Genomic DNA, 11,408 nt, shown 5'->3' with positions numbered 1-11,408 from the left:
CCTCTCCCCCGCAGAACGTGCAGCCCTCCGCTCCCTCCGCTCCAATCCCAACCTCACCATAAAACCCGCGGACAAGGGAGGCGCAGTTGTAGTATGGCGCACTGACCTCTACATCGCCGAGGCCAGACGCCAACTCTCCGACACCTCCTCCTACCGCCCCCTTGATCATGACCCCACCCCTGAGCACCAAACCATCATCTCCCAAACCATCCACAACCTCATCACCTCAGGTGACCTCCCACCCACGGCCTCCAACCTCTCCCCCGCAGAACGTGCAGCCCTCCGCTCCCTCCGCTCCAATCCCAACCTCACCATAAAACCCGCGGACAAGGGAGGTGCAGTTGTAGTATGGCGCACTGACCTCTACATCGCCGAGGCCGGACGCCAACTCTCCGACACCTCCTCCTACCGCCCCCTTGATCATGACCCCACCCCTGAGCACCAAACCATCATCTCGCAAACCATCCACAACCTCATCACCTCAGGTGACCTCCCACCCACGGCCTCCAACCTCATCGTTCCCCAACCTCGCACTGCCCGCTTCTATCTCCTTCCCAAAATCCACAAACCTGAATGCCCTGGTCGACCCATTGTCTCCGCCTGCTCCTGCCCCACCGAACTGATCTCCAACTATCTCGACTCCATTTTCTCCCCCTTGGTCCAGGAACTCCCTACCTATGTCCGTGACACCACCCACGCCCTCCACCTCCTCCAGAACTTCCAATTCCCCGGTCCCCAACACCTCATCTTTACCATGGACGTCCAGTCCCTCTACACCTGCATTCCCCATGCAGATGGCCTTAAGGCCCTCCGCTTCTTCCTGTCCCGCAGGCCCGACCAGTCCCCCTCCACTGACACCCTCATCCGCTTAGCCGAACTCGTCCTCACACTCAACAACTTCTCTTTCAATTCCTCCCACTTCCTACAGACAAAGGGGGTAGCCATGGGTACCCGCATGGGCCCAAGCTACGCCTGCCTCTTTGTAGGTTACGTGGAACAATCCCTCTTCCGTACCTACACCGGCCCTAAACCCCACCTCTTCCTCCGTTACATTGATGACTGTATCGGTGCCGCCTCGTGCTCCCACGAGGAGCTCGAACAGTTCATACACTTCACTAACACCTTCCACCCCAACCTTAAATTTACCTGGACCATCTCTAACACCTCTCTCCCCTTCCTGGACCTCTCTGTCTCCATATCGGGCAACCACCTCGAAACCGATATTCATTTCAAGCCCACCGACTCCCACAGCTACCTAGAATACTCCTCCTCCCACCCACCTTCCTGCAAAAATGCTATCCCCTATTCCCAATTCCTTCGCCTCCGCCGCATCTGCTCCCAGGATGAGGCATTCCACTCCCGTACATCTCAGTTGTCCTCGTTTTTCAAGGACCGTAACTTCCCCTCCTCGGTGGTCGAGAACGCCCTCAACCGTGTCTCCCACATCTCCCGCACCTCATCCCTCACACCCCGTCCACGCAATAAAAACCAAAAAAGAATCCCCCTCGTCCTCACGTACCACCCCACCAACCTCCGGATCCAACGCATCATCCTCCGACACTTCCGCCATCTGCAATCCGACCCCACCACCAAAGACATCTTTCCCTCCCCACCCTTATCTGCTTTCCGGAGGGACAACTCTCTCCGTGACTCCCTTGTCCGCTCCACACTCCCCTCCAGCTCCACCACACCCGGCACTTTTCCCTGCAACCGCAGGAAGTGCTACACCTGCCCCCATACCTCCTCCCTCACCCCCATCCCAGGCCCCAAGAAGACTTTCCACATCAAGCAGATGTTCACCTGCACATCTGCCAATGTGGTATACTGCATCCGCTGTACCCGGTGTGGCTTCCTCTACATCGGGGAAACCAAGCGGAGACTCGGGGACCGCTTTGCAGAACACCTACGCTCGGTTCGCAACAAACAACTGCACCTCCCAGTCGCGAACCATTTCAACTCCCCCTCCCATTCCTCAGACGACATGTCCATCCTGGGCCTCCTGCAGTGCCACAACGATGCCACCCGAAGGTTGCAGGAACAGCAACTCATATTCCGCTTGGGAACCCTGCAGCCCAATGGTATCAATGTGGATTTCACAAGTTTCAAAATCTCCCCTCCCCCCACCGCATCCCAAAACCAGTCCAACTCGTCCCTGCCTCCCTAACCTGTTCTTCCTCCCACCTATCCCCTCCTCCCACCTCAAGCCGCACCTCCATCTCCTAACGACCAACCTCATCCCGCCCCTTTGACCTGTCCGTCCTCCCTGGACTGACCTATCCCCTTCCTACACTCACCTTTACTGGCTCCAACCCCGCCTCTTCGACCTGTTTGTTTCCTCTCCACCTATCCTCTCCTCTATCCCTCTTCTATCCGCCTCCCACTCTCTCCCTATTTATTTCAGAACCCCCTTCCCCTCCCCCTTTTCTGATGAAGGGTCTCGGCCCGAAACGTCAGCCTCTCTGCTCCTATGATGCTGCTTGGCCTGCTGTGTTCATCCAGCCCTGCACCTTGTTGTCTCGGATTCTCCAGCATCTGCAGTTCCTACTATCTTTGCTACAGAAACCCAGCAGGTCTGGCAGCATCCGTAGGAAGGAAGCAGAGTGAACAGTTCTGAGTCTGGTGACTTTACATCAGAACTGTCAGCAGCTCGGAAAAAATGATACGGAGGAAGGGTCACCGGACCCGAAACGTTAACTCTGATTTCTCTCCACAGATGCTGCCAGACCTGCTGAGCTTTTCCAGGTTATGTCAGTTTTTGTTTCTGATTTACAGCATCTGCAGGTCTTTTGGTTTTTATTAGGAAAAAGTGGCATTTATGTTGAAGCCAAAGTTGGGGGAGGGGGGAAGGGAAGGGGTAAGGTGAGCAGATAGGTGGAGATGGAGCCCAGAGAGAGAAAGAGATATGAAAGGGTTAGATAAAATAGAGGATTGTGGATAGCAGGCCAGGACAGAAGAAAAGCTAAATAGGTGATAATATAAGCAAAGAGTAGGAGACAATGGGTGAGCTGCATTGAATGTAATCCATTTAATGTGGTGATAGGCCTGGGAGAACATGAGAATGGGTGAAGAAGGGTCCCGACTCGAAACGTCAGCTTTCCTGCTCCTCTGATGCTGCCTGGCCTGATGTGTTCCTCCAGCTCTATACTGTGTTAAATCAGACTCCAGCATCGGCAGTTCTTACTATCTTTGAATGACAATGCGTGACTGTGCTAAAAGCAACCCATGTCATAACCCATGTGGGGGATGGGTAAAGACCATGGAAGGATAAAACCAGGCTCTAAAGTTACTGAACTCAATGTTGAGACCTGAAGGCTGCAAAGTACCCAAGTGGAAAATGAGATGTTGTTCTCCTAGCTTGCACTGAGATTCACTGAAACACTGCAGCAAGCCCAAGACAGAGATGTTTGGCCAGGGAACACTGTGGTATGTTGAAGTGGCAGGCAGCTGGAAGCTCAGGTTCAATTTTGTGGACAGAGCGGAAGTGTTCAGTGAAGTGGTTACCCAATCTGCGTTTCATCTCCCCACTGCAGAGGAGGCCACATTGTGAGCGGTGAATACATGCAGATAAATTGTTGCTTCACCTGGAAGGTGTGTCTGGGGTGTTGGAACGTGAGGAGGGATGAAGTAAAAAGGCACGTGTTACACCTTCTGCAATTGCAGGGGTAGGTGCCATGCGGGTGTGGGGAGGTGTTGGGAGTGAAGGAGAAATGGACCTGGATGTCCTGGAGGGAACGGTCCCTGCAGAAACTGACAAGGGAAGGAAGGGGAGTATGTATCTGATGGTGGCATCTCACTGGAGGTGGCAGAAAAGGTGGCTAATGATTCTTTGAATGTAGATGCTGGTGGGATGGCAGGTGAAGACCCAAGAGAGCCCTACTAATGTTGTGGGAGAGATGGGAAGGTGTGAGGGCAGAAATGCAGGAGACGGGAGAGACACAGCTGAGGGCCCTGTCAACCACGGTAGCAGGAAATCCTTGGGTGAAGAAGACAATGGACAATACTGAGGTCCCCATGGGAGAAATTGGCATCATCAGAACAGAAGCAATGGAGATGGAGGAACTGTGAGAATGGGATTGAGTCCTTACAGGAAACAGGGTGTGAAGATGTTCAGTCCAGGTAACAATGGGAGTCGGTGGGTTTGTAGTGGATATCGATGGCCAGCCTATCCCCAGAAATGGAAGCAGGGATGTTAAGGAAGGGAAGTGAGGATTTGGAGATGGACCTGGTGAAGGTGAGGGCAGTGTGAAGATTGGAAGGGAAAGTGATAAATTTTTCAAATTCTGGATGAGAAAGGGAAGCAGCACCAATGATGTCATGAAAGAGGAGTAGGCTTGGAATGAAGAATGTACCACATACTTCACAGAGAGACAGCGATAACAAGGTCCCATGCAGCTACCCATGGTCACATCTTTGATCTGAAGAAAGTGAGAGGAGCTAAAGGAGAAGTTGTTCAAAGTGAGAACAATCTCAGCCAGGCGGAGGAGAGAGGCAGTGGTTTTAATCTGGTTTACTGCATTCATTGCTCACAACGTGGTCTCCTCCACATTAGTACAAAACTCAGACTGCGGGACTGATTTGCAGAACACCTACATGTTGTCCACAAAAATGACCCTGAGCTTCCAGTTGCCTGCCACTTCAACACACCACTGTGCTCCCTGATCAACATCTCTGTCTCAGGCCTAATGCAGCGTTCCAATGAGCCTCAGCACAAGGTCAAAGAACAGCACTTTATTTTCTGCTTGGGGACTCCTCAGTCCCTAGGACTCAACATCAAAATCAAGAACTTTAGAGCCTGATTCTGTGCCTCCATGTGTTTTACCCATTCCCACATCTGGTCTTGTTTTGATATGGTTTGTTTTTAGCACAGTCACTCATTCCCACATACCCCTAGGCCTATTATCACATTATATTTGTTGCATGCAGTGCAGCTCACCCATCTTCTCTTACTCTTTGATCTTATTATTGCTTATTCAACTTTTCTTCTTTCCTGGCCTGCTATTCATAATCCGCTTGTCTACTCCCTTTCATATCTCTGTCTCTGTCTCTCTCTCCATCTCCATCTATCTGCTCACCTCTCCCCTTCCCCCTCCTGCAATTTTGGATTCAACATAAACACCACTATATTTTTGTGGCTAATAGTTCCAATGAACAGTCACCGAACTGTTAACTCTGCTTTCTTCCCACAGATGTTGGCAGACCTGCTGAGTTTCTGCAGCAATTTCTGTTTTATTTTCTATTGCAAGGTCATCAGTCTGAAGCATGAACTCTGTGTCACTGTTCACAGATGCTTCTGGATCTTCTCAGTGTTTCCAGCAATTGCATGGACCATGGCAATTCACAGGACAGAAGAAAACCATTCAGTTTATTCTTTCTATGTTAAATCTTTTATTAAGAAAATTACAGAGAAGCACTTAGAAAATTTCAATGCAATGAGGCAGAGTCACTAAGGTTTTGTGAAGTAAAATCATGTTTGACTGACATTTCAAATTCTTTGAGGAAGTAACAAATAACATGGATAAAGGGGAACAAAATCAAAAATTGCTGAAAAATCTCAGCAGATCAGGCAGTATCTGGAGCTTTTCCAGCAATTTCTGATTTGGGTTCTGATGTCCAGCATCCACAGTTCTTTGTTTTATTTAGTTTAATGGATAAAGGGGAACCGATGGATGTGCTATACTTACACATCTAAGAAGGAATTTAGCAAGGTGCCATATCAAAGTTTACTGCATAAAATGAGAGCTCATGGTGTAGGGATTCAAGTTTTAACATAGATACAAGGTTGGTTAGATAACAGGAATCAGAGATAAGCATAAATGAGTCATTTTCAGGTTGGCAGGATGTGCCAAGTGATTTGCCACAGGGATCAGTGCTCAAGTTTCAACTATTTACAATTTATCTCAATGATTTGGATGAAGGGGCCACATGCACAGTAGCTAGGTTTGCTGATGACACAAAGATAGATAAGAAAGTGGGTTGTGAAGAGCACATAAGGAATCGATAAACAACTCCACAAAATTTTTTTTGGCTAAGTACCAGTTGTACAAGTTTATCAGAGGGCTTTTCACCACAAGGCCTAATGGGTTTTCTCACCCTATCTTACTAAACTCACGGACCCACAGCAATGTGGTTGGCTCTTAACTGCCCCCTGGGCAATTAGGGATGGGCAATAAATGCTGCCTGGCCAGCGATGCCTCATCCTGTGAATAAATTAAAAAAGAACCTACTCTACTTCGATGGTGTCCCTCATATCGATTCATCAGTCTGTTAGGCAAAGAATGTAATGATTGTGACAGATAGAGTCATAGGGTCAAACAGCATGAAAACAGACCCTTTGGTCCAAACAGTTCATGCTGAACATTATCCAAACTAAACTAATCTCACCTGCCTGCTCATGGCCCATTTCCCTCCAAACCTTTCCTATTCATGTACTTATCTAAATGTCTTTTAAACGTTGTAATTGTACCCACATCCATCACTTCCTCAGGAAGCTCATTCCACATGTGAACCACCTTCTGTGTAAAAATTTGCCGTTCATGTCTTTTTTAAATCTCTCTCCTCTTACCTTAAAATGTGCCCCCTAGTCTTGAAATACCCCATCCTGGGGAAAAGACAATTACCATTAACTCTATCTATACCCCTCAGCATTTTATAAACTTCTATAATGTTGCCTCTCAATTGCCTACACTCCGGTGAAAAAAGTCCCAGCCTTTCTTTATAACTCAAACTTTCCAAACCTGGCAACATCTTGGTAAATCTCTTCTGAACCAGATGAGAATGTTTCATTGATTATGAAGCTGTTCTGCAAGATGGAGGAGTGGGAGCTGTGGTTTTGAAGCAGTGTCTTCACCTTTGCCTTTCCCTTGGACTGATGTCGGGGATCTCCTGATCTTTGCCCAAGAGGGTCCTGGATCCTTGCATGACTGTCTCTCCTTTTTACAGAAGGCTAGTTACTTCTGTAAATGAGGTTTCATGCATCACAGGGAATATTAAGTCTGGAATATGAAGAGAACTCAGAATTAAGGGGACTCCAATTTCAAACTGTGTGCTTGGGTTCTTGCACAGTAAGAAGGGTGGAAGTGAAAGGGCAGGTGTCACAACTTCAGTGGTTGAGTGGTAAAGGTTTCTTGGGGGTGAGGATGTGCGGTGTTGGTGGTGAAAAGGTGTTGAGAGTGATAGAGTAGTGGACAAGTATGTCATGGAGGGAACAGCCCTTGCAGATCATTGACAAGCAAGGAGCAGGAAGATGTATTTGTCTGTGATTTCTTGCTGGAGGTGGCAGCTGTAACCTTTAGAGTGCAAAGTCTGGTGGGATAGTAACTATAGACAAGGGAGTTCATGATATCAGGGATGGAAGGGCTATCTAATGAGGACGGATTGGTTTGGCAGGGTCTGTATTCACTAAGGTTTAGAAGGAAGAGAGGAGATCTGATTGAAACGTATTGAATGCAGGAAGAGTTTTTGCCCTGGTTAGGGACTTAAAACCAGGGGAGACAGTCTCAGGATATGGGATTGACCATTTAGGACTGAGATGAGTTAAGGTGTCTTCACTCAAATCTATGGAATGTTCTAGCACAGAAGTGAGTGGAGGTCAAGTGATCGAATATATTCAAGAAAGAGATAGATACATATTTGGATTTTAAAGGATCAAGGAGTACAGGGAGAAAGCAGAAATAATGCATTAAGATACAGGATTTGCTACGTTCAAGTTTAAGGGCTGAAAGGCCTACTCCTGATGCTAGTTTCTATGTTTCTATCATTTCTCTGGGAGGGAGAGGAATGGGTGAGGACAGAACTGTGGAAAATGGGTTGGATACGGCTGGGGGCCCTGTCAATAATGGTAGGGGGGAAGGGGACATCCTTAGCAGAGGACAAAGGAAGACATTTAGAAGTATCCCTGCAGAATGTGATATTATTGAAACAGATGCAGTGGAAACAGAGAAAATGGGAGAATGTCATGGAGCCCTTACAGGAAGCAAGATGTGAAGAATTATAGCCACGGTCAATGTGCAAGTCAGTGGCTTTGTTGTGGATGTAGGTGTCAGCCTATCTCCAGGAATGGAAACAATGAAGTCAAGGAAGGAAAGGGAAAAGTCAAAGGTGGACCAGGTGAAGATGAGAGAAGGAGGGAAATTAAAAGCAAGATTGATAAATCTTACCAATTCCAAACAAGACTGTACTAGAGAAAATGTGGGAGGAAGCCCTAGTAGGACTGGAACTAGGAATGGTCAATATTCCCTACAAAGGAAAGGGCTTCAATGGGACCCATGGGTGGATCCATAACCATACCTTTGACAGAGAGAATGTGAGACACGTTAAATGAGAAGTTATTCAAAGTAAGGTCAAGCTCAACCAGGCAAAAAAGGATGATGGAGGTTGGGAACTGTTCAAGTCTGCTTTTAAGGAAGAAGTGGAGAGCTTTCAGATCATCCTGATAGTGAATAGACATGCAGAGGGGTTACACGTCAATGATGAAGAGGAGGTAGCTGGGGCTAGGAAGTTGGAATTTGTTGAGTTGTGGTGAAACATCAGAAGAATCATGAATGTAGTTAAGAAGAACCTGGATGAAGGAAGCAAAAATAGAGTCATGATAGGAATGAATAAGTTCAGTGAGGCAGGATCAAGCGGGGGAACTGTGCTTTGTTTCGGGGATTATGAGGTGGGAGGCTGTGGAGGAGTGATCTCCAGAGGACATAAGGTCTGTGGCATGCTGGAAACAACAAAGAAGCTTTACTGCATCTGGTTCAGGGACATGAGGGGTGTCAAATGGATTAAGTGTCAGTCAGGGAATTTCTAGGGAAGAGTGATCACGATATTGTAAAGTTTTAGATTAGCCATGGAAAAGGACAAGACATGGTGCAGACTGAAAATGCTTGAGTGGATGAGGGCTGCTTTTAATGGGATGAAAATGGATCTGCCTCAAATAAATTGAAATCCAAATTTGGCAGGCAGAACACTGTAATAAGACAATGGACTACCTTTAATGGAGAATTTTACTTGTTCCAGAAAAGGTTTAAGGATAAGCCCAGCAACCTCAGGCTATTGGTGAGAAAGCATTCGTAAACAATAACAACTGTCTCATGGTCCGGTGTGGATTATTTAGGGAAAGCCAGTGTGATAGACTCTAATATTCACAGTCTGTGGTTATAGCAACAGTAATTAATAGTAATCCATAACTGTGATATTCTATAATCTGTGATGCCATAATAAAAACTCGCTATGTTATTTTACAATACAATAACTGAGCTATTTTATAATAATTCTTGAGCGTGATTTTCTTTAATACACACTGAGTGAGATTCTCTTTAATAGTCTGTGATTGTGCCTTTCTCTAAGGTTCTCTGGTGATGATGTACTATAACACCTACCAACTGTGATATTTTATCATTCTTATTGACTGTGATATACTGTGATACTCACTGATGGTGAGATTTTTAGTGATTGTGAGATGACGCAATATCGCCTGACTTTGATATTTTATAATACTTATTAATTGTGATATTCTGCATTCTTAATGGCTGTAATATTCCACAATACTCAGTGGTCTGTGCTATTCTATAATACTTAGGCAGCAATATCCTTCATCTATTTTGTAATGCTATAACAAGAACTCACTGCAATAGTCTATAATGATCACTGAATTCAGCTTTTTGAATCTCTACAATATTCCATAATTCACACTTAATATTAACAACTGTGACAGTCAATAATATTCACTGATATTGGTAATCTTACCCACAATTGTCACTAACTTTGATGTTCATAATACTCATGGGTTGTAATATTCAATAATTTTCAGTGATAATAATTAATGACTTATACTTCTTAAGACTACAGACTGTGATATTCCATAATAGTTATGTGTGATAATATTCTGTAATATCTGCTGAAAGTTATATTATGTAACATTCACTGATTGCGATGTTATGTAATTCTCTCTAATAACGTCAATACTTGTTTAATACTCAAATGCTGTGAAATACTTAAACTCTCACTGACTCTGATATTCAGAAATGTTCAATGACAGGCATATTTTATAGTCAATGTGCAATTCAGTCTTGTTCACTGACTGTGGTATAATCTAATTCTCACTGCCTGATATGTTATTACTGTGACTAACTGTGATAATTTTGTAATACCAACTTGTGCAATTATATAAATCAGAACTAACCCGATATATAATAATACTAACTGTGTTATTCAATAATTTTTGCTGAATGTCATACATTATAGTACGCACTTGCTTTGATAATCTAAAATATCCACTCAGTGTGACATTTGATGTCATTCATTGATAGTGGTTATCTGCATTACTCTTTGAATTTGTTGCTAAAAAGTGTTAACTTAGTTTGAGTTTCTATTTTACTCTTTGACTGGGATATTCTACAATGTAGCCAATGTGCAAATGCCAAGAATCCCAAAATTGATTGTACCACCGACTGTTTCCTATGTAATTGTCACAGATAACCCAGAGACACAGATATCTATATACCTTTGAACTTTAATATTTTTTGGATTCATTTACCACTCCTAATTTATGTCATGGAATGTGGGCCTCACTGGATGGGAAAGCGTTCATTGCTCATCTCCATTTGGCCTTGAGAAGATAATGGTGAAGTGCCTTCATGAACTGCTGCAGTGCATTTTAGTTTACAGGTTAGTTGTCCTGTTTGGCAGCTTCACCAGGTTGACACCTCATGCACTTTCCATTGAACCAGGGTTGATGCCCTGGCTTGTTGGTAATAGTAGAACAGGGGATATGTTGGGCTGTGAGGTTCCATATTGCATTGGAGTACAGTTCAGTTGCTGCTGATGGCCTACAATGCCCCAGTGGATGCCCAGTCTTGAGTTACTGTTTAGCACGGTGAAATAGCTACACAACACTTTGGAGAATCCTCAATGTGAAAATGGGACTTTGTCTCCATAAGGACTCTGTTGTGGTCACTCCTATAGATTAGGTCATGGATAGATGCATCTATAGCAGGCAGATTGGTGTGGATGAGGTCAAGTATATTTTTCCGACTTGTTTGTTTCTTAATCCCATGTTGCAGACCCAATCTAGCAGCTATGTCTTTCAGGACTTGACCAATTCGAGACACTTCTGGTGATGAAAATTGAAGTCTCCCAGTGATTGCAATATTCTATGGTACACATTGCTTGTGATATTCAACAAGAAGCAACGACTGTGATATTTTATAATATTCATTCACTGTGATATTCCATAATGCTCGCTGACTGATATTTGTGGTGTTCAACCTGGAGGAGTACGGATTTATCAGCTCAGCAAGGACATTTCCTTGCCAATGTTTAACCTGATGTCATGAGACTCCATGGGTCAGAAGTCAATGTTGAAGACTCTGAAGGAATCTCCCTCCCAACTGTATAGCACCGCGCTGCCACGTTTACTGGGA

The sequence above is a fragment of the Rhincodon typus genome, chromosome 13 (genome assembly GCF_021869965.1).
Source record: "Rhincodon typus isolate 14 chromosome 13, sRhiTyp1.1, whole genome shotgun sequence".
Taxonomy (NCBI): domain Eukaryota; kingdom Metazoa; phylum Chordata; class Chondrichthyes; order Orectolobiformes; family Rhincodontidae; genus Rhincodon; species Rhincodon typus.
Note: the sequence above shows the minus strand (reverse complement) of the source record.